This window comes from Nyctereutes procyonoides, unplaced genomic scaffold (assembly GCF_905146905.1).
Source record: "Nyctereutes procyonoides isolate TBG_1078 unplaced genomic scaffold, NYPRO_anot_genome, whole genome shotgun sequence".
NCBI lineage: Eukaryota > Metazoa > Chordata > Mammalia > Carnivora > Canidae > Nyctereutes > Nyctereutes procyonoides.
The window spans coordinates 8,530,060-8,554,919 of NW_026575145.1; the positions used below are offsets into that span (position 1 = coordinate 8,530,060).

At 34.1% G+C, this 24,860-nt stretch overlaps 1 long non-coding RNA gene across 1 annotated transcript in view; it reads right to left on the minus strand.

The window, feature by feature from the left end:
* LOC129499498 (uncharacterized) overlaps positions 1 to 21,629 on the minus strand; it is a 233,521-nt gene extending 211,892 nt beyond the window's left edge. Inside the window, exon 1 of the long non-coding RNA XR_008662393.1 lies at positions 21,577 to 21,629. This is a non-coding gene — a long non-coding RNA (uncharacterized LOC129499498). The remainder of the gene's footprint in view (positions 1 to 21,576) is intronic.
* Positions 21,630 to 24,860: the final 3,231 nt, after the last annotated feature.

A 24,860-nucleotide genomic window follows, 5' to 3' on the forward strand; every position in this document is an offset into this window, starting at 1 on the left:
GAAATGGGCAAAAGACATGAACAGAAATTTCACCAAAGAAGAGATAGACATGGCCAAGAAGCACATGTGAAAATGCTCCGCATCACTTACCATCAGGGAAATACAAATCAAAACCACAATGAGATACCACCTCACACCAGTGAGAATGGGGAAAATGAACAAGGCAGGAAACAAGTGTTGGAGAGGATGTGGAGAAAGGGGAACCCTCTTACACTGTTGGTGGGAATGTGAACTGATGCAGCCACTCTGGAAAACTGTGTGAAGGTTCCTCAAAGAGTTAAAAATAGAACTACCCTATGACCCAGTAATTGCACTGCTGGGAATTTACCTCAAAGATACAGATGCAATGGAATGTTGGGACACCTGCACCCCAATGTTTCTAGCAGCCATGTCCACAATAGCCAAACTGTGGAAGGAGCCTCAGTGTCCATCGAAAGATGAATGGGTAAAGAAGCTGCGGTCTATGTATACAATGGAACATTACTCAGCCATTAGAAACAACAAATACCCACGATTTGCTTCGACGTGGATGGAACTGGAGGGTATTATGCTGAGTGAAATAAGTCAGTTGGAGAAGGACAAACACTATATGGTCTCATTCATTTGGGGAATATAAAAAATAGTGAAAGGGAATAAAGGGGAAAGGAGAGAAAATGAGTGGGAAATATCAGTGAGGGTGACAGAACATGAGAGACACCTAACTGGGAAACGAACAAGGGGTAGTAGAAGGGGAGGTGGGCAGGGGGTTGGGGTGACTGGGTGACGGGCACTGAGGGGAGCACTTGACGGGATGAGCACTGGGTGTTATGCTACATGTTGGCAAATTGAACACCAATAAAAAGTAAATAAAATAAAATAAAATCACAACTTAAAAAAATGAAAAAGAAACTTTATCATCTAGTATGTACTCTTCCGTGTCTGCCTGTTATCTCAAAATTATATTTGTGAGATTTATTCATGTTATTCCATATTTATAGTTTGTTTATTCTCATTGCTATATCATAGCCCATTGTGTGAATTTATCATACTTCATTCATTCTACTATTGATAAACATTTGAGATGTTCCCAGTTTAGGGGTCCTTAGAAATAATGCTGCTATGAACATTCTTTAATACATATCTTTTGGTGAACATATATATGAATTTTTGTTGGTATATAATCTAGGGGTGGAAATGCTGGGTCATAGGATAAGCATATATTCAGCTTTAGTAATTTCTGCAACCAGTTTTCCCAGTCATACTAATTTTACAATTCCACCAACAGTAAATGAGTGTTGCAACCACTCTATATCCTTGACACACTTGGCATTTTCTGTTTTTATTTTAGCCATTCCTTTGTAATCATACTCTGGTTTTAATTTGTACTTTCCTGATGACTAATAAATTTGAGCACATTCTCATCTCCTGTGGCCATTTAAATATCCTCCCTTCTGACATGACTGTTAAAATCTTTTGTCCATTTTTTCTATTTGATTCTGGCTTTTTGATAGGGATTTGTAGTGGTTTTATACATATTTTATATACTAGTCTTTTGTCTGATATATATAGTACAAATATCTTGTCCTAGTCTCTAGCTCGTCTCTTTAATTTCTTAATGGTGTCCTTTCATGAACATTCTTTATTTTAAATGTGGACATTTTCCCCATTCTTTTTCCTTTATGTGTCCTGTTAAGAAAACTTTTCCTTCATGTCATGAAGATAATCTCCTACCTTTTCCCCAAAAATCCAAATTGTTTTATCTTTCATATGTATATGTGAAGTAAGGTTCATTTTTTTCTTCCTACAGATATCTAACTGACCCAGTACCTTTTATTGAAAAGATCATACTTTGCCCACTTCACTGCAGTGTCATTTTGTTACAGACTACAACGAAGGTCTATTACAGGACTCTCTTCTATTCCACTGGTCTGTTCTTATGTCAAAAACACACTGGCTTAATCAATTAGTTCTGCGAAATCTTAATAGGAAGAGGTTCCTATTAAAATGACTATTATGAAAAGTTACACGGTTTTTGTTGCTTTTGTTTTTCATATACTATTTGAATTATCAGAAATCTTACTTAATACACTAATGTGTGTTATAATTATCTAATAGGTAGATGTATCATATGGTGTTTCCCAAACTTTATGAAATTTTTTTTTCTACAGATGTCTTATAGGACTAGTGTTCTATGTAGCACTTTGGGAAATAAATAGATCTGTTTTCAGGTGGTAAAAGCTGACCTTCAGGCCAACTCCAAGTGGTTGATGAAAACTTATAGCCCCCAGCATGAGATAAGGTTTTTAATTTTCTTCACAACATGCATGAGGTCAATTACATTAAGCTGCACACATCCAGGTGCTTAAAAGAAGACAGATAGCTATATTTTGGAATGCAATAGGCAAAATAAAAAATCCTCTTTCACACTTTTCCTTGCACTCCTAGGTCTTACAGATTTTTAGTGACTCATCCTTGATTCCGAATGAGAAGGTACAATAAAATGAATTCTTTTAATATAAATTTTAGCCACCTGGGCTTCCTGGGTGTCCACAGTTATTCATTCACTTGAGGCATACTAAAGCAAACTCAGAAAAACTTAACACAGTAGCATCACCTGCCTGGCTTCCCATGGAGCTCTAATCTTTGAAGCTCTATTTCTTGTTATTGGAGATGTCAAAGAGTTCCAGAGATGGGAAGAGTTATTATCTATAAATCACGTGACCCTGTACTTCAAGTTTGTTTTATTTAAACTCTAGTCAAGGCTTGGAGAACCTAACATTAAGCCTGTCCTTTCCTCACGCTACCATCATCCAATGTCTGATTAGCAGGGGACCCTTAGACACATTTTTCTGTCACAAGATAATCAAAGTCATAAGGATGTCATGATTAGAGTTCTAAAATTTCTCAGTTTTTACTTACATCTTAGCACTTCATTTGTAAAAAGAAACCAGGGCTATTCTGTGTATATTTAGCTACTATAACAACTCACTAGAAAATTAAAAGTATGTATTTTGCTCTAAGAAAAATAGTATTTTGGAAAATAGAGTGCCTCAATCAGCTGCATGTACTAAATATACCAAATGTGCTGGTTAAAGTGAGATTTATGGATATTATAAGTGTACCTGTAAATACATTAATAAGGTCCTTTTATAACACCCATATCCAATACCTTAATAGGCGTCATACCACTCCTACTGGGGCCAGGATCTTTTAAAGACTAATCCTACCTGAGTAAGTAAGGGATTTGGCAAAGCATGGGGGGAAAAACCTGTCAACAGACCTGAGTTCAAATATTTATCCTACACTGAAAGTCTGTGTGACTCTAAGTTATTTAGACTTTTTGAACTCCACTTTCCCGGTTTACAAATTAATATAGTAATATTATATGTGAAGCACTTAACACATTACCTGTCATATAGAAAATGTTCAGTAAACATCCATCCTCTTTCCTCAGCCCCTACACCAACACCAGGCACTTAATGATGTTACCCAAAGGATCATCACATTTTAACATTTATGTCAGGTTGACCGCCTTCACCTTGGAAATTCTGCGCACCTCTAAACTTTTCAATACTTCAAAATAACCTGAATTTCAAAGAATACAAATATGGCACCATAGGTTCAACAGATAGATTGAAAGTGACTTCATGTATTTCATGTTACAAATTCATGTATCTACATGATAAAAGCAAAATACTAGGTTGACATTTCAGTGCCACCATATTAGTGCTACCAGCATTTATCCAAGCAAGATTCCACCATGCACCTATAATAAACTCTACTCTAACATCAAAGTAGGAATTTTAGGCTTTCCTTAGACTACTTAAGTTTTTATCATTTTATTTTCTTTAGCCAAAGGCAGACATAGCTGAATTACTTCATACTAGAAAACAGAATCATTAGACACCTCCAAAGTGGAAAGCAGTTAAAGGTGTCAGTTCTCAAGCTACATTATAATTAATACAAATAAGAATCTTATCAGAAATATTTCAAGTTTATGGCTAGAACTCTTCTTAACTGTAAAAATCCAAAATCAAGTTTAAGGTTAAAATTGTTAACTGTTAAAGTCCAAAATGTAGGGGCATAGACATTGCTCAAAAATAATATCATCTAAGGATCAGAATCCAGCAGAAATTGACAACTGAATTTCTTCCATTACTATACAAGTAAGATGTCCCACAACTCCTTCTTTTGCTAAGTATTTAAAATTTGTGCTGATCACAATTTCTTAGGGGCCTTCTTTCTCACAACATCTTATGACATTCTTAATTGTGTCATTATGTAGACTATGCTGGCGTCATGTTCAAATATTATTTCTACATGTTTGTCTAATACCTAAGAGAGCAATACTAAATGTAAAAACCCTGAACTATATGCCCCTAAAAATCCCAGATTATACTATTTCCTATATTAGAAGCACCAATATTATAAAAGAAGGGATTGGGAGAGAAATCTTCTGATCCACATCTTCAGACTGATAAAATAGAAAAATTAACATATTTTTCAAATCAGCTTGCATTTAAACTAGAGATAGACAGGCAGGAAACACCAAATGCTAGGCTGTCCTTTTAATATCTAAGGTGGAATGAAAGACTTTTGAAAAGGTGCTATGGCAGCAAATGGTTGCCTTTATCTTATCCCAGACCTTCGGTTATCTAGTTTCCCATCCTTTGTTGCAAATTGTTGACTCTTGGATATAGTAACTCCTTAAATGGATCTCAGTTTTCTTCCCATCCAATATCCATAATACTAAACTGAGTTTATGGAGCAACCTCACTGCTACTAATCATTACCATCACCTCTAGTATTTTACCTCTTAAAATCCCTATTTCCTATTTTTCTGTTATCAGCTTAGTGCTGAAAAACTGACAGCTTTTATGCCTCTCCAACAATACCAGTAGGAAAAGTGCTTAAGGAATTCAAGCTATTCATAAATCATCATTATCAGGAGTGGCCTACCATTAAAGACAGTACCCATGAGCAAATCCCAGCATTCAAATATACTACTCTTACTGCATGTGTAATGAGTCTAAGAATTATAACTATGAGATTTACAGCATTGGCTATAAACTACATCTGGAACCCAAAATGATTCGGGTTATAAAAAACATTGTGAACACTTCTCATTATATTCCACTTCCCCAGTAAAATGAATAAGAAAGTTTGGCTTAAAAACTATATTGATTAGCAATAATCAAAGCCCCAAAATAATGCATATGTCCACCAATAAGAGACTAGTTAAGAGACCATGATAAATTTATACAATGGAACACTACACAGTCTTAAAAAGGAATGAGAAAAATCCTTACATATGTCTATAAAATGACTGCAAGATATATAATTAAGTGAAAAAAAGAAAGATGCAGAAGAATGTTTGTAGCATGTTATCTTTTGTGTAAGAAGTGAGGGGAGAGGGAATACAAATATAAATGCTTACTTTTCAATATTAAAAAATAAAAGGATAATCAAAAACCTTAAAAATATGTATACCTCTGGAGGGAGAAAAAGAATAGGAAAAAAGCTTGTCTTCTGTTAGGTGTATTTTGTTCATAGTTTTGACTTTGGAACCACATCATATTTTACACAATTAACAAAATTTTAAAGAATCAGGTTCCAGTTGAGATAGAATAAACATACTTCATCCTTTTACTTCCACTGAATACATACTATACTTTTATACATGCTATAAAACCTGAACAGAATGCATGAGTACCTATTTGAAGACTTCATAAATAACAGCAGGTGTTACCAAAAATCAAAATATCACTAAATCAGTGGTGAGTTTATCATTTTCTCCTTTGATATCCCTCCATTTGAACTTACCACAGCCAGAAACCCAAAAGTAAGCACTAGGATCCAGACAGACAGAAAAAGCCAACCAGCTTTTGTTTGAGGGTCAGAAAAGGGTACTCTTGACACTTATGGGAAATGTGGAAATTCCCTCAGTTTTTTTTTCCTTTTTCTCCTCCTCTAGCACCTTAGTCATGAGGTAATCCTGTAGCGGGGAATCAGCAACAACTAGGGAAACCCATGAGTGACACAAGAACCCACAGGGCTAAGAAGGCAATACCTCCTCTCAGATATTGCTGCCTTTCTAAAAGCACAGGGCTATACCTGATGGTTTTCTACCTCCCTCCTCTCTCTCTCTCTCTCTCTCTCTCTCTCTCTATATATATATATATATATATATATATATATATATATATATATATCTTACCTCTGCTTGGACCAGGACACTAACTCAATCACAGAAGTGAGCAACAGAACACAACAAAGTAGGGTAACTAGAGCTCTAATTCAGACCCAAGATCAAAGGGGGAAATATAGAAATCAGAAACTTCTTGGGGGAGAGTAAAGATGCATGGGTCTAATTCCAATTAGCATACCAGTGATGCTGGGAAGGAAACTAACAGATATACAAATGCCCAGATTATAGACTGACTGCCGGATGACACATACCAAGGCAGATCTAGAAAGCATTATAAAGACTTTGAAAACTGAACTGACATTGGAATTATCATCCATAAAAGTCATGCTGGAACTTGCAGCCTAAACCTAACCAGGTCTGTTGCCTGCTAAAACAAAAATATTAACATTCTTCATAAAATTTAAACAAGACACACTCTCATAATATAATGTCAAAATATTTAGGATGCAATCTAAAATTACTCAGCATATTAAGACCTACAAAAATTTCAAGTCACATAGAGAAAGGTCATCAACAGATACCAACATCCACACTATTAACATAGATTCTAGAATTATCTGGCAAATCTTAAAGTAGCTATTTTAAAAGTACATTGGGACAAGCAAATGCAAACATTCTTTGCAATGTATGTTAAAATAAAAAGTCTCGGCAAAGAAATAGAATATATAAAGAAGAACCAAATGGAAATGTAAAAAACCACATGGAAATTTTAGAACTTTAAAATATAATAACCATAATAAAGAATTCATTAACGGGACTCAGTACCAGATGATATTAAAGAACTGCTAACAGGGAACAGGACTGCTGATTGGCTCATTCAGTTGGGCATCCCACTCTTGACAACTCAGGTCTTGATCTCAGGGTCAAGAGTTCAAGCGTCATGTTGGACTCCATGATGGATGTGGAAACTATTTAAAAGGAAGGAAAAAGAAATAAAGAAAGAAGAAAGAAAAGAAAAGAAAGAAAAGAAAAGAAAAAGAAAGAAAGAAAGAACAAAAGAAAGAAAGAAAAAGAAAACCTTCAGTGTCCATATTTTGGTTTCTAAATATCATTACCCACTAAAGAAACCAGAAGTTTGGAGAAATAGTTGATTTCAAGTCTGGAAAAGGAAATGTCAAGTTAAGCCTATAATATCTTGCTTGTACCTGAAAGTAAATAGACTATGAAAAATAACTGGGTCATATTAAAAGAATACAGGCAATCATTCTCACTGGCCAAAGATGGAACAATTTGAGCAGCCAAAAGAGAATAATGACTCCAGCACCTTAGCATATCAAACATTTTATATATTTTATCTATTTATAAATAATATATTATATTTGTTTATATATTTATACATAATAAATGAGTTCATAGTGATATACACAATAAATAAGATATTCTATAATGAATAAAACTTAATTGGTCATCTTTAAATGTTGCTAGGGCATCAACTCATTATGCTGATAATTGATAAATCAGTGGAAACAATCTGTCATTATCCTGCCTTCCCACATGGATCATATTTCAGGACGATCAAATGGTTATTAGGAAACAACCTTCTTTATAGAAGAATCAGAACTAATAATTGCAAGAGAAATGGTAGTATTGAATTCAATCTCTATTGAGATCATGGATTCTAGGAATAATCATCATTGTCACTAAAACCTTAGGTGAAAGGTATTTGGGGAATTTTAATGGAGGGATCAGGCTGACATCACCTGAACCTATTTATCAATCTTATTAAAAGCAACAGCAGTATTTATGTACCTCCTCGTGTGGTACAGTAAGAATACAGCATTTTTTAAAGGACCTTAATTTAATCAAACATTGGCATATAATCTAATTTCCAGGAAATTCAGGAAATACAGATATAGTAACATGTGAAAGATACCAGAAGAAATAATCAGCCAAACCCAAAACTTGAGAAATTCTATTGAACAAATGATCTGGTATGCTCAACAAGTAAATGGAAGGAAGGAAGAAAACAAAGAAAACTATTATAAAGTGAAAGGGAAATACAAAGGAGAAGAAACTTAAGAGATATAACAAATAAATGTGAGGTCTTGATTCCAACAAAATGCAAAAAGATATTTTTGAGACAATAAGGGAAAATAAAACATAAACTGGGTATTCAACAATATTGAGAAATAATTGTTCAATATGTTGGATATGTTAACATTACTGTGGTTATATTTTTTAAAAAGTCATCATGTATTATAGAAACACACTTAACTATTTACGTGTGAAATTATTTGATGCCTGGGATTTTCAACAAAATCCTCCAGAAGTATCCAGGCACTACTTATGCATTAAACTACATTACAAAGTAAGTAAAATTTGAAAATCTATATTGATATATTGATTTAATACCACCACCCAAGAAAAAGAACTGTGATAAATAAGTATCTAATGGTAACTCCATATTCCGTAACAAATTTCAATTGGCTACAAATAGTTCTGTACTAATTGTGTGTAATACATGGCCTACCAGATGCCATGTCTGAATTTTTAAGTTCATGGAATTTGCAAATAAAAGCAATCTGAACTACCACACTGCACCCCATCCTTTCTTTGTATATGGTCAGGCTGAAAAGATGGTATACACCACTGGAGATAGTCTTGTTTGGGCTAGCAGGGCACACCTTTTACTGATCTTCCCATTATTCACCACATTACTCTTTGTGATCAGCAGAGTTCAGTAGTGCTGAACTGCCAAGAGGGGCTTAAATTTTCCCCACACGAGGTTCAGAGAGCATATGGATTATAGTGTGAGAGCAGAGTGTGTCACTAACTAATTAAGTCAATTTTCTCTCTACAGCAAATTGACCACCACTGAACCATTAAGACCTTTTTCTCATAGCATCATAGCCAACACATTTCAGGCCAATATATCAAGATAGCCACAAAATGAAGAAAGCAATCCCTACCTATGGGTGACTATAACTAAGGATATGGTCTCCTACTGTTTCAAAACCACTAGAATAAAAATCCACACTATTTGCTGTGTTGAATACAATGTGGTTGAAGGCTTGCTCATTTCTTGTTTGTTTTTATTCTTCTGATCAGTACAACTGTCTGCTTTCTGTGTATATCTCATGAAAATTGGCAGGTGAATGATCAAAACAATCTAAGGGCCTTTATGTATCTGAAGAGGCTATCTCACAAGTTAATAAAGTAATTCTCAAGTTGTCACACACTTTTTCTGTGATAGGCTTGTATGCCTTTCTTTAAGCTCCATATACTAAGGCCTGAAATAATAATGTAATTGAAGCTTGGTTTTGTTCCCAAAATCATTTACAAAATCATTAAGAGCTGGAGCCTACTCACAGCAAAGCAATTTACAATAATATTAACTACCTCCACTTGAAAAAAATCATTATTGTTTAATTACTGATCCTTTACTCTGCATTGATCAAATCTAAAGCCACAGTTTGAGGAACTGAGAATCAATTGGATGTTATTGGATATTCTAATACAAATCATATTTCAAAATATATCTGCCCTCAATTCATAGAGAATACTTTTGGTACATAGTGATCTTATGAGGCAAAAATCCAATTTTTCCTTTCTTCAACAGTTTTAAAATGCTTATTTTAGTAAGGTTAGTAGTTTTGACAAGGTTTGTATTCCCTGAACAAAGGAAGACCTAGTTCTTCATAAATATTTCTTGGTTTGTTGATTTAGATTTGTTATATTCACTCCAAAATCCACCTTACCATCCCACCAAACAGTTCTGTGAGTTTAAGAACATTTGGCCAGGCAAACATATGTGATTATTTTCATGTGAAAACAATTATGGAAGCAGTAGTTAGAAACCAACTTACATGAGTTCTTTCCAACCCTATGATTCTACATCTTATTAATGCCTGTACAAGTAGCTTTGGTTACTTATTCAGTCCATGAAAGAAACTAAAAAACAGCCATTAGACATATCCATCTTTCCAGCTCCTCAGTTTCCAGTCTCTCAACTGAATATGAATCCAGTGAAAAATGTGTTGGTTTTTCTAGAATACTAATCTTAATGATACAAATTCCTTTACAAGAGCTGGCATCACTGATAGACACAGATTTTACTGCAGGATAACCAGGCATGATCTCTCTTTTCTTTTCTCTCCCTTTCTCATGCCATTTTTTACTATCCTCCAATTCAAAGAACAAATACCTTATTCATCTTGTAATCATGAATAAAAAAACAACAGCAATACCTACAGCTGCAAAAATAAAATAGACATTGCTTTTAGATGTCATACGATGAAGAACTGAAAATATAATTACGTGTCAAATATAAACCAAAGTATCACTCTGCAACTGTTTATGGTTTCTCTGATTTCTCTTTTCTTTTTTTGCTTTTACCTGTCTCTGTCCATGTTTAATTCTCCTGTCTCTTCCATTTTATTTCCCTGAATTTTATCTCCTTTTGGTATATGGGGCCTCTCCTTTAACTAGTCATTTATAACAGGGAATGTGTAATTTTCCTCCCTGAAATTTTTCCTATCCTATATTCCCTGTTTCAACTTGTTTTAAGCATGTCATTCAAGAGTCTTGATAGTCTACTACCTTTCTCTTACAAAATGCCCAGATCCAGTTACTGAGTCCTGTTTATTCTCTAAATAATAGAAATATCCTCTTGAAATATCCTCTCCATCTCCATTGTGCATTATTCATCAACTCTTGTCTAGACAATTGCAATATTTTCTCTCCATTTATATTTCTGTCTTCATTCTATTGAGTAACAAGTACAATTTAATCCATACATGCCCCCTACAATAAGTTATTTCTCTAAAACACATAAGATCAAGTCTCTACCATGTTTTAAGTCTTCCAGTGATTCTAAATTGTTGAAGTTTTCAGCATGGAACACAGTATTTACATTTGGTTTATGCCTACCCTTCAATCTACATTCCATACCATTACTTTCAACCCTTCCTCTCCACCCTCCCCAAACATAACCATATCTCTGCACTCCAGAAATCTTCATATCTCCATCTCTGTGTACATACGCATATCTCCTTCTGTGTTTTAATGTTATCACTGTGCTTCACATACCTTGCTGTTACATCATTTATCACAATGAATTATAGTTATGCATTAATATGTATCTGTCTGCTAAACTGGATTCCTTGAAGATGAGGACTGTAACTTGGAAATCTTTATTTTTATATACCTGACAATGAGCACTATGTTTTTCACATTGTAGATACCTGAAAGATATTTGCTGAATGCCCTCAAAATAAAGAGCTACTCTAAACATTTTGTTACTTGGTAAGTTCATCATATAATGGAACTTTCAACTTGAATCTAGGCTGTGCCCACTGTAAGAATTCAGACTTTCGTTGTTCAGATGGGTTTGAGAGAAGCCTATTTGCAAGCGAATTAGGAGTCTTCTGGGAAACAACTCGTTATACCACCAACGAGTCTAAGACCTATCTGGAAATACCTTGTAAACTTGAAGGGATGATTTGACAAGGATTTGTTTGTAGGGGACCAGAAGTATCTCCTGGGAGGGGACAAATTGAAGGGAAGGCTGACTCTAAAGCTAGAGGAAAGTAGTAAATGTGGGTTCACTGTAGTGCACTCTGCCCCATGAAAGTCCTTAGTCACATTCTATAAACAGATACCAAACAAAAACTTAAAAAGTGAATTCACTAAAACTCCAGCAAATCAAAAAGGCACAAGCCATACTGCTTTAAGACCATCTGAGAAAGCATAAGACAAAGGAGAGACAGAACACATGTCCTCCACTTTTCCTCTCAACTGAGGGTCAGCTTTGTCATGGTCAAGACAAACCATCATACTCATCAGAGCCACTGGGGACTGCCAAGCAGCACCCTAGTTTATGCTACAGGACACGACTGCCTGACCACTACCATGGCATCATAGTATCTACCAAGCTACCAAGAAGTAGTAGCACCTGGCAAAGGCATGTACCTGATGGAATAGTGGTGGACACTGGCAGAAAACACAGTTTCAGCAGGACCCTGTGAATGTTGACTTATACCACCATTTATAAGACATGTCCAGGGAATTCCCAAATGGGAAGGAAGGATATTGAAAACTTTTCTTAAAAAAAAAAAAAGACACTTATCCAGGTACATTAAAGCAAAGTAAAAAATACTTAAATATAATTATTATTGAACATTGAAAATAATGTAGGCAGAATAATCATTGTTTTAATATATTTGTAATCTTTTCAGCTCCATCTGTTTCTAATCCCAGGTCAATGAAATTTTTTTTGGAAAAATACATGCCTTCAAAAAGGTTCTATTACCATTTTGTTACATAAAATTGTTTATAATCATCTTAAAATTACATTTTGTGATTAGTACATTTGAAATTGATGAGACCTAAAACTGACTCTTTCTGTAGATAATATTTCATTTAAAAAAAAAAGATTTGTTTATTTATTCCCCAGAGACACACACAGAGAGAGAGGCAGAGACCTAGGCAGAGGGAGAAGCAGGCTCTTTGCAGGAGCCTGATGTGGGACTCAATCCTGGATCCCAGGATCACTACCTGAGCCAAGGCAGCTGCCCAACCACTGAGACACCCAGGCATCCTTGTAGATAATATTTTAATTGATAAGATACTTTCTAGGTATATGCTGAGGTATCTAGAAAAGTCAGATAAAAACAACTCTTCTAGATAGAAAATATTCTCGATTCTAACTTTATGGTTAATAGTTCAGTGTTTAAATGTTTCACCCAATTATTTCTATTGTCTATTTCCCTCCATTCATTTTCTTTCTCCTAAAACTACTTTACAAAAAAAAAACATTTGTTTTTTTGCACATTTCATCAGATATGTGGTAAACTGTCTTCTCCCTTTTATTTCATTCTAATAAAGGATACAAATTTATCCAATTAAAAATCATAGCTCCATCAAAATATTCTTCACATAAGATCATCCAAAGTGCAATTATAGGATTTCAGAATGAAATCATGTATACTATTTGAGCTCTGATTTAGTTTGTTCAGTTTCTTCCTTGCTTATAGGATAAATATTAGAGGGAAAAAACAAAACAAAACAACTGTATAGGCCTGGAGGGAACTGACTGATATATCAAATGGCTGGCACCATCAGATATATTTCCCATTGTTATCCCAAAAGGAAAATAGCCACTCTTGTCCACGTACATTTTGTTTTTTCAGCTTTTGATGCTGTCCTTGAAAGAGGTGGGGTTAGTTACCTTGAGTCTGGAAAGGGTTAGGATAGAAGAGATAAGTTATCACTGGTTATGCTCTCCGAAGTAAATATGTATTTAGGTAAGAATATTGTTCGCTGTAAGTGGGCCTCACACACTATAAGAAACCAAGGCAGAGAGTGGGCATAAAAAAGGAGGTGTTCACCAAATCTATACATGAATATCTACTTGTAAATATTAATAATACTTCATGAAGATTCTGGGAAAGATGCCTCAGTAGGAGGATCCTAAGATCACCACTTGCATGGATACCAGCAGATACACCCACCACCCAGAAAACAACAGACTCTCTACAGCTAAATGTAGACAAGAGGCCATATCAAAGAGGGTACGAAGGGTAGAGACATAGTCTGGAGCTAAACAGACCCATTAGACTGTCTACAGGAGGGAGGAATGGGAGAAAAACAGACCTAAGCATCCCAGGCATGAAAAACTAGCATGAAAACCAGAGGGGCATAATTTTCCAAGTTCTTACAATCAGTGAGGCTTAACACCCAGAACTTTATTTTCTTATTTTTTAATTTTTTTATTGTAGTTAACATCCAGTGATGATGTATTTATAAATGAGGCTATGCTATATACATTTAACTTATATTTTGATTTCTTACATAATGTTATATAGTGAGACTGATGCCATTGTGTAATTTAAAAAACAAGGTGAAAAATTTATTCATTTTTAATGATGGCAGGAATAAAACTTATTCATAAATTATATGCACATATTGTGATTACTGATCAAACCTTGATTACTTTTTTCAACCTCAGTAGATAATTTGGAAGGGAGGATAATGGGTTGAAGTGGAAGGGTGGCAGCACTGGCAGGTGATGCCTAAGGAGATCAAGACCAGTCCAGTTAGGTGTGGATGGCTCATTGGATTAAACATCAAACATTGTGTGTTACAGACCAGATGCTACCAATTACTAACTACAAATTGGGTAAATCAATCAATCAACAACAAAATGTAAATAGTTTCATGCTAATGCATCATTCATCTCTATCAGATTTTGAATGATTAATTCTCTAATAATGGGTATGTCAGTTGATTTCAGTTTGTAACATTTTTTTAAAATATGAACATTGCTGTATATAAATAAGGCCCCAAAGTGCATTCCTGACCACTTATTCCTGAGAGACCATTAATTTCTGTTGTCCTTCCTGTTTGTTCAGCCCTTTGATCTAGAACACCCAGAACTTTAAAAATCAAAGAGCTCAGCTCTGGAAGAGCTAGAGGGCAATAAAAAACTTAATCTCTGCCCTTAAAGAGACAGCACAACAAACAATCCCTCAGAGATAAAGCATACGATCAGCAGTTTGGAAAATACCTGAGGAATAATGTAAGGGGATTTTTTTCCCCTAATCTCAGAGCATGTACTGGAGGGGCAAGGATTGTTAAGAGACTTCTCCAGGAATAAAAGAGCTGGCAGACATCATTTCCCTATCCCAACTGCCAGCCTAGACATATGGACACCTGTGGGAACCAGTGCAGTGCCAACACTGCGTGACTAACCTGCTAACAGATGCTCCACCTCTAAGTTCTGCTGTGGACCTGGCCCTCTAACATGTTCGTGGCCCATCCAAAGTGGTTTCATAAGCCTGGTAGGGTGCAAGCACCAAAACAGGAACCAGCACCACTCCAAAGTTACCCCTACTCCCGGGTGTGGGGCAGATAACCACACACACCAGTTCTATTGAAGCCCCAGAAGTAGAATTGGGGAAGATAGTTGGTCTGACTGCAACCCAACCAATTAACGAAAGTTTCTCAGGTGACAACACAAGGAAAGCACCCAGTAGTTAGTTTGGTGCTACCACATCTCTGGCAAATGCCAATCAGACTCAACTCAATCCCAAGGAGGCCCCCAACTGGCCCATTAACAACAAGGGAACACACTCACCCCAACAAGCAGAGAGAGCCATTGCAGATGACTGCACTGAAAACAAAAGTGGTTCAGCCACAACAGCAGAATGCATGCAACACATATAGGAGACATCCTTGAATTGCCAGGTGCTAGTGAATAGGAACAGTACACTGAACGACATGACAGGACCTCTTCTTCATGAGACCACTACTATCAAGAGCAGGAGACCTATCTGACTTTCCTAACACATAAAAACAGACACAGAGAATCAGACAAAATGAGGACACAGAAGACTATGTCCAAATGAAGGAACAGGACAAAATCATAGCAGGAAAGCTAAATAAAAGGAAGATAATATGTTTTATAAAGAATATAAATTAATGGCCATAAAGATACTACCTAGAATTGAGGAAAGAGTGGAAGACATCAGTGAGACTCTCAACAAAGAGATAGAAAACATAAATGAGTCAATCAGAGATGAAGTCAATAACTGAAATTAAAAATACAGTAGATGGAATAAATAGTAGACTAAAATAAGCAGAAGAATGGATCACCAACCAGAACAGGGTAATGAAAAACAATCAAGCTGAACAAGTGAGGAAAAAAATACAAAATTAAAATAGACTTAAGGAACTCAGCAACACCATCAAGCATAACACTCATTAGGATTCAAGAAGAGAAGAGAAAGAAGGAAGAAACTTATTTGAAGAAATAATAGCTGAAAACTCCCCAAATCTAGGGAAGTGAACAGAAATCCAGATCCAAGAGGCACACAGAACCTCCCAGAAAAAACCAACCCAAGGAAGTCCATACCAAGGCAAATAGTAATTAAATGGCAAAAAAAAAAGTAGTGATAAAGAGAGAATTTTAAAAGCAACAAGAAAGCAGGAGTAAGAAAAGTAGAAAGCAGAAAAGCAGTAAAATTCAGTGTATCTATAAAATCAGTCAATGTGGGGCACCTGGATGGCTCAGTCAGTTAAACATCCAATTTTTTATTTCAATTCAGGTCATGATCTCAGGGGTTGTAGGACTGAACCCTGCCTTGAGCTCCCCACTTGGTGTTGCTGCTTAAAATTCTCTCTGCATTCCCTCCTCTGTGTCATAAATAAATAAATAAATAAATAAATAAATAAATAAATAAATAATTTTTTTAAAGAAATCAAAGGATCCACAGAATAAAAGGATGTAAAGCATGACCATATATGTGAAACATGATGGGGAGAGGAGTAAAGAATGGGTTTAAACTTAAGCAACCATCACCTTAATATAGACTGCTATCTGCAGATGTTATACACAACCATCATATCAAAACCCAGTAATAGATAAAGCAAAAATTAAAGAGAAAGAAATCCAAGTACATCACTAAAGAAAGCCAACAATCCAATAGAGAAGAAAGCAAGAGAAGAACAGAGAAGAACTATGAAAAAACCATAAAACAAGTAACAAAATGGCAATATCTACAAATCTATTAATAATTACTTTGAATGTAAATGGATTAAATGCTCCAATTAAAAGACATAGGGTAACAGAATGGGTAAAAAAGCAATATTCATCTATGTGTCACCTATAAGACACTAATTGTAGACCAAAAGACACATGCAGGTAGAAAGTGACATGATGAAAAGGCATTTATCATGCAAATGAAGATGAAAAGAAAGCTGAGGTAGCATTACTTCTATCAAATAAAATGGACTTTAAAACAAAGGCAATAACAAGCAACAAAAAAGGACACTACATCATCATAAAGGGAACAATCCAATAAAAAGATATAACAATTGTAAATATTTTTGCACCCAAGATGGGAACACCGAAATAAATAAAACAGCTAATAACATAATAAAGGAAGTAACTGACAGAAATGAAATAAAAATAGATTTTAACATCCCACTTACATCAATGGAGAGATCATCTAGACAGAAAATCAATATGGAAACAGTGGCTTTGAGTGACACTTCAGCCCTGATGGGTCTAACAAATATACCTAGAACATTTTATTCTAAAACAGCAGAACAGACATTATTTTTGAGTGCACATGGAACATTCTCCACAAGAGATCACATATTACACCATAAAACAAGTCTCAACAAATTAAAATAGATTGATGTCATACCTATATCTTTTCCAACTGCAACACTATGAAACTAGAAATCAATCAACTGTAAGAAAAAATCTAGAAAGAACACAAATAAGGTTAAATAATACACTACTAAACAATGAATGACTCAATCAAGAAATCAAAGAGGAAGAGCACATGGAGGCAAATGAAAATGAGAACACAATGGTCCAAAATCTTTGGATGCAATAAAAGCTATTCTAAGAGGGCAGTGTATGGTAATACAGGCCTATATCAAGAAGAAAAAAAATCCAATTATTCCCTTCACCTAAAGAAGCTATAAAAGGAAGAACAAACAAAATCCAAAACTAGTACAAAGAAGGAAATAATAAAGATTAGAGCAGAAATAAACAAAATAGAAACTGAAAAAACAAAAAAAAACAAACCAAAACAAAACAAAAAACAAACATACAAAACAAAACAAAACAAAAACAAGAGAACAGATCAAAGAAACCAGGAGCTGGTTCTTTGAAAGAATCAACAAAATTAATATATCTTTAGCCAGAGCCATAATAAAAAAAAAGACATGACTCAAACAAAATCAGAAATGACAGAGGCGAAACAACTGACACCACAGAAATACTAAGGATTATAAGGAAATTATGAAAAATTGTATATGCCAACAAATTGGACAACTTAGAAAAAATGGAAAAATTCCTAGAAACATATAAACTTCCAAAACTGAACAAGGAAGAAATAGAAAATTTGAACAAACGAATTACTAGCAATGAATAGAGTCAGCAAAACAACAAACAAACAAAACACCTCCCAGCAAACAAAAGTCCAGGACCAGACTGCATGACAGGTGAATTCTACCAAACATTTGGGGGGAGGGGGGTGGATTTTCTTTTTTTTTTTTTATTTTTTTCAAACATTTAAAAAAGAGTTAATACCTATTCTTTGCAAACTATTCAAAACAATAGAAGAGGAAGGAAAGCTTCCAAATTCATCCTATGATGCTAGCATTATCCTGATACCAAAACCAGATAAAGACATGACAAAAAAAAAAAAAAGAGCTACAGGCTAATGTCACCGATGAACATAGATACAAAAATCTAGGACTTCAAGTATGATGTTGAATCAAAATGATGAGAGTGGACATTCTTGTCTTGTTCCTGACTATAGAGGAAAATTCTCAATTTTTACTCATTGAAGATTATATTTGAAATGATCATATGGTTCTTATCTTTTCTTGTTGATGTGAGGTATCACGTTGATGACTTGTGAATATTTCAATAGATGCAGTAAAAGCATTTGACAAAGTACAACATCTATTCTTAATAAAATCCCTCAACAAAGTAGGAATAGATAGAACATATGTCAACATAATAAAGTCCACATATGAAAAACCCACAGCTAACATAATCTAGCTACAGCAATCAGACAAGAAAAAAGGAATAAAAAGCATCTAAATTGGTAAGGAAAATAAAATTTTCACTATTTGCAGATAGAATGATAGGATGTATAGAAAACTCTAAGGACTCTGCAAAAAAGAAGAAGAAGAAGAAAAAAAAAAAACAAAACCTGAGAAAAAAGAACTGCTAAATAAGTTCAATAGAGTCACAGGATACAAAATTAATATACAGAAATCCATTGTATTTTTATATACCAATAATGAAGCAGCAGAAAGAGAAATTAAGAAAACAATTCCATTTATAATTGCACCAAAAATAATAAAAAAAACCTAGGAATAGAAGGAGGTATTAACCAAGGAGGAGAAGGACCAGTACTCTGAAAACTATAAAACACTGATGAAAGAGATTGAAGACAACACCAACAAATGGGAAGATATTCCATGCTCATGTATTGAAAGAACAAATATTGTTAACAATGTCCATAATACCCAAAGCAATCTACAGATTTAATGCAATCTCTATCAAAATACTAACAGCATTTTAAGAGAACTAAAACGAAAAATCCTAAAATTTGTATGGAACCACAAAAAAACAAATATAAAACAACAACAACAACAAAAATAGCCAAAGGGAGAACAAAAAAAAAAAGGAGAACAAAACTGGAAATATCACAATTCTAGATTTTAAGATACACTAAAAGCTGTAGTATTCAAAACAATATGGGACTAGCACAAGAACACACACATAGAACAGAATAGAATAGAGAGGCCAGAATAAACCCACAATCGTATGGTCAATCAATTTTCAATAAATAAGCCAAGAATATACAATGGAAAAAAGACAATATCTTCAACAAATGGAGTTGGGATAACTGGACAGCTATATGCAAAAGAATGAAACCAGACAACTTTCTTACACCATACATAAAAACAAGCTCGAAATGGATTAAGGACCTATTCTGTGAGATCTGAAACCATAAAACTCATAGAAGAGAGCACACGTGGTAATTTCTCTGACATCAGCCAAAGCAATATTTTTTAGGTATGTTTCCTGCGGCGAGGGAAACAAAAGCAAAAATAAACTACTTGGGAGCAGATCAAAATAAAAAGCTTCTGCACAACAAAGGAAACAATCAACAAAACTAAAAGATAACATACTGAATGGAAGACATTTGCAAATGGCATATTCTATAAAGGGTTAATATCCAAAATATATATAGAACCTATACAACTCAACACTCCAAAAACAAACGAATTGAAAAATGGGCAGAAGACATAAACAGACATTTTCCAAAGAAGACATACAGATAGCCAGCAGACACTCAAAAAGATGCTCAATATCATTCATCATTAGGGAAATGCAAATCAAAACTACAATAAGATATCACCTCACACCTGTCAGAATGGTTAAAATCAAAACCACAAGAAACAACAAGTGTTGGTGAGGATATGAAGAAAAAGGAACCTTCATGAACTATTGGTAGGAATGCAAATTAGTGCAGCCACTGCGGAAATCAGCATGGAAGTTCCTCAAAAAATTAATTATAGAATTACTATATGATCTAGCAATTCCACTACTGGATATTTACCCAGAGAAAATGAAAACACTAATTGAAAAAAATATATGTACCCTTACATTTATTGCAGCATTATTTACAATAGCCATGATATAGAACTAACCCAAGAGTCCATCAATAGATGAGTGGATAAAGAAGAGATGGTATATGTTTTAATAAGATATTTATTTTTACCTAAGTTTTCACATTGCAAATTTGTTCCATTGTTATTTGGGGGTTTTTGATTTTGGTCTTTGGGGTTTTCTTTCTGATTTTTTTTTACTCATAACCATTGTCACCAATTTTAAAGGTAACATGCGGAAAACAATAAAACATGATGAAGTTTTCAGTAAAAATGCTAAGATTTTGGCAATTCTGGGAAATTGTTTATTCCTCTTCATGTGGTATATAGAATAGGGAAATGGAAAGAATGTTCCACTAGAGAACTTACTGATAATTTTTATACCACATTTTAAAAATTCCATGTGGTTGCTGTCTCTATTAATGTATAGTTAAACAGCTCCAGTTTGAAGACAAACCTTTTTATTTCTTAGAAAATAAATTCTTTGGAGTATCATCAAAGCACTGGTTTTCTTATTGCAGGTGCAAAATGTTTACCTTGGATATACTACTAACTGAGGTAAAATAATTATATTGAACTTAAGAAGTACTGTTTTTTTTTATTTTTTTAAAAGACTTTATTTATTCATGAGAGACACAGAGAGACAGAGGCAGAGACACAGGGAAAGGGAGAAGCAGGCTCCATGCAAGGAGCCTGATGTGGGACTCAATCCCAGGACTCCAGGATCACGCCCTGGGCCAAAGGCAGGTGCTAAACCACTGAGCCATTCGGGCTGCCCGGAAGTACTGTTTTTAAAAGAGGTTTTTCTGGGGGAGCCTGGTTGGCTCAGTCAGTTAAGTGACTGACTCCTGATTTCAGCTCAGGTCATGATCTCATAGTCCTGAGATTGAGTTCTACATCAAGCTGCATGCTCAGCATGCAGTCTACTTGAAATTCTCTCTCTCTCTCTCTCTCTCTCTCTCTCTCTCTTTCTCTCTCTCTCTCTCTCTCTCCTTCTGCCCTCCCTCTCCTACTCTATCTCTTTCAAAATAAATAGATAAAATTTTGAAAAAAAAAAGAGGCTTTCTTCTCTTTTAAAAGTAATTTAAACAGGAATTGTATAACAATGAACACCAAAGCACTGTTTTAAATACTTTCCACATATTATCCCAATTAATTCTGGTGTAACTCTTATAAGTAAATAACTTTTCCAAACCCCATTTCACAGATGAAAAATTAGTAGTACAGAAAAATAAATGGCTTACCTAAAGTCACACAGCTAGGAAAGGGGAAACCAGAACTGAAACTCAGGCATCCCATACTTTTAACTGGCACACAACACTGACCCCACTACCTTACCATGTTCCAGGGCAGAGTCCAATCCTTTCATCTATTGTTAATCTTTAATAAGAGCCTAGAATTTTTTATATCATGACTGATATAAAAGTTGAATTAGTTCAGTAATATTAAATTCAAAATAAAATATATTATACAAGTAAATTGAAACTTGAAAAATATTAAATCATAGCTAAGAGAGATCATTTGTTCTCAATTTTCCCAACAGCTGAACAAGTAATAGATCTCCTTAACTCAGAAAAGAAATGAAACTTTTCATCATTTTTTCAAAGTCATAATAGAAACTCACAAGAAACTCTAATTTCTTTGTACTCACAATCAAAACCTGAGATTTATTAAGAGCAAATTTAGACATATTCATAACTTTTAAGGTTGGTTTGAAACCCAAGCAGCTGCCAACCCTTCAAACTGTAATTAAGCTCTTGGAAATAAAACAAGCCTCATGTTTGTTAAAAGTCTTCAATGTCTACCAGTGCTGGGCTATCAGTACAGGCCAAAGAGCCCAGGATTCAACAAGAGAAGATAAAGGACTGAATCCCATCTCTGTTTATGCCACATCACTTCTCTGGAGCTCAGTACCATAGTTATAGAATATGCACCAACATAGCCTCTTTTTACCTGGCTAAATTATAATGAAGAGCACATGAGATACTCACAAAGAAGAGCTTTATAAAATTTAACCAGAATAGCCAATGCTGCTAAAGGTAACTGTGACTACTATTATTGCTAGGTACTTCTCCTTCAACTGGTCTCAAAATTTTAACCTAAGATGTCCAAAAAATAATTTCTATGGTTGTGTTCATTTCCTATCATTGTAACATATTGCCACAAACAGTGGTACAAAACAGCACAAATCTATAATCTTGCAGTTCTGAAGGTAAAATGTTTGAAATGGGTTTTATTGGTCTAAAATCAAGGCATCATCAAGGTTGTGTTCCTTTCTAGACATTCTAGAGAAGAATCCAATTTCTTGCTTTCAAACTTCTACAAGCCACCTGCATTTTTTGGCTGGTGAACCCCCTTTATATTTATAGCCAGCAATGGTTGTTGGAATCTCTCACATAGCATTCACTCTGTTAATGACTATTCTGCTCCTCCCTACATATTTAAGGACCTCTAGGAGTACAATGGACCCACCTGAATAATCCAGAATATTCTCCTTATTTTAAGGTCAGCTGATTAGCAAATTTAATTCAATCTTTGATCTTAATTACCTTCTGCCATGTAATTTAACATAGTCATAGATTCTGTGGTTTAGGATGACTGGAAAGACATTAGTCTGCCTGTCAAATTATGATGCCCAATTTTAATCTTCAATGGATAATTTGTGGTTTCATTTTGAATTAAATATATCTAAATATCACCCCATAAAAATGAAATGAATTTCATGAATGATTAGTCATTAAAATTTTCTTCATTAATTTCCTTCCTTTGACAATAAGAAGGTAATATGTATTTCTACTATTTTCTGTAAACTAAATTACATCAGCCTATTTCAATAAAATGGTCTAATAAAAGTTAATATGTTGGTGTATATTCTATAATAAATGAGAATATGTTTAGAAGGAAATTGTTAGACAAATGTCAATAGTTTTTCCTTTGTCCTAAGAGTCAGCATAGTATGTATTAAAATATAAGTAAAAATCATTTCCTTAAAATCTCTTTGCTTTGCTTAGCATTTGACAGGATTTTAAATCTTTTTAAAAGGCTAAATAAAATAGATTTACTTTTAAAACAGAGAATTTATTTTTCAACATTCCAAGTAAAAAGGCTGTGAATTTCATATCTTGCAAAGCTAATATAATTTTCATCAGTTGAAGCATAGTTCAATTTCTAAACCTTGAAAATAAATGAAATGATAAATAAATGAAACACCAAATCAATCTGCTTGGTCATGGGAATTCATCAGAATTCAGTTTTATTCTTTGACATTAACCTTTATTGATTTGGCTATTTTAACAAATCAGTTCCTTTTCTCATACATTCAGTTTTATGCTTCACTATTTCTGAGATTAAATTTCTATAAAGTCATAATATCAGATATTTTCTTAATATTTGCTCTATGGGAAAAAATCTATATTATAACCATCTTAGCCTTAAAATTATTCTTTTAGGAAATCTTCGGAAAGACCTTTTGGAAAACCTAAACCTCTAATTCACCTATTTAAACATGCCCTTAAAAATATTAAATTTCTTGATTGGTGAAAGTTTGGGCAAAGATTTATCACATAAAATATATACTCTTTATTTACATAAAAACATTTTCCTATTTTAGAAGATTGACTATTCTCAAAGTATTTATTAATTTAGATTAGCAATGAGAAATTGAACAAACAACTAAAGAATGCAGAAATAACTGAGCCAAATTCTTATTTTATATACAAAACATGAAAAAGATTTCAAGACTTTGTTTTATGGGTTTTCTGCCATTAGAACTCAGTTTTATAATGTCTTTAAAAATTAAAAACTGAGTGTTTCTAAGTCTTTTATTTTTGATATCCTCAAGATTAATGATTATTTATACAGACAGCCTTGTAAAACTAAAAAATGTTCCATCAGATTAACAGCCATTGTGTTAATAGTTACCATTATCCTTTATTTTAATGAATGGTAATAAAATGTAGATTTAGAAATATTATATTACAGTTGAGAGTAAAGTTAACAGCTGTACCTTTTTTAAAAAATAAAGAGTTCAGTTGCGTCAGATAGTAAAAAAATCCAACACTATTATTCATAACATATTAGAAAACCTTAGTGGTCATGAGATATAATGACTAATATATGTTCTCTATCTTTAAGTATATTCTATGTCTGCAGTTGAGAACTAGTTACATGATATTTATAATTTTTCAAGATTCAACCAATTCATGATTTTAAAAAATTATCTTACCTTTTCTTGACTGTCTCATGAACACCACAGACCATGTTATATTCATTCCTTCCACAAGAACTCTTTGCCACTTAAATAGAAAATATTTTTTTAATTACAGTTGACCCTTGAACAATACAGGGTTTAGGAGTGCTGATCCCCTGAGTAGTTAAAAATCCACATATAACTTTGACTTCCGCAGAAACTTAACTACTAATAACCTACTATTGACTAGAAGCCTCATGCCAATAGCATAAACACTTGATTAACACATATTTTCTATGTTATACATATTATATAATGTATCCTTACAACAAAGTAAGC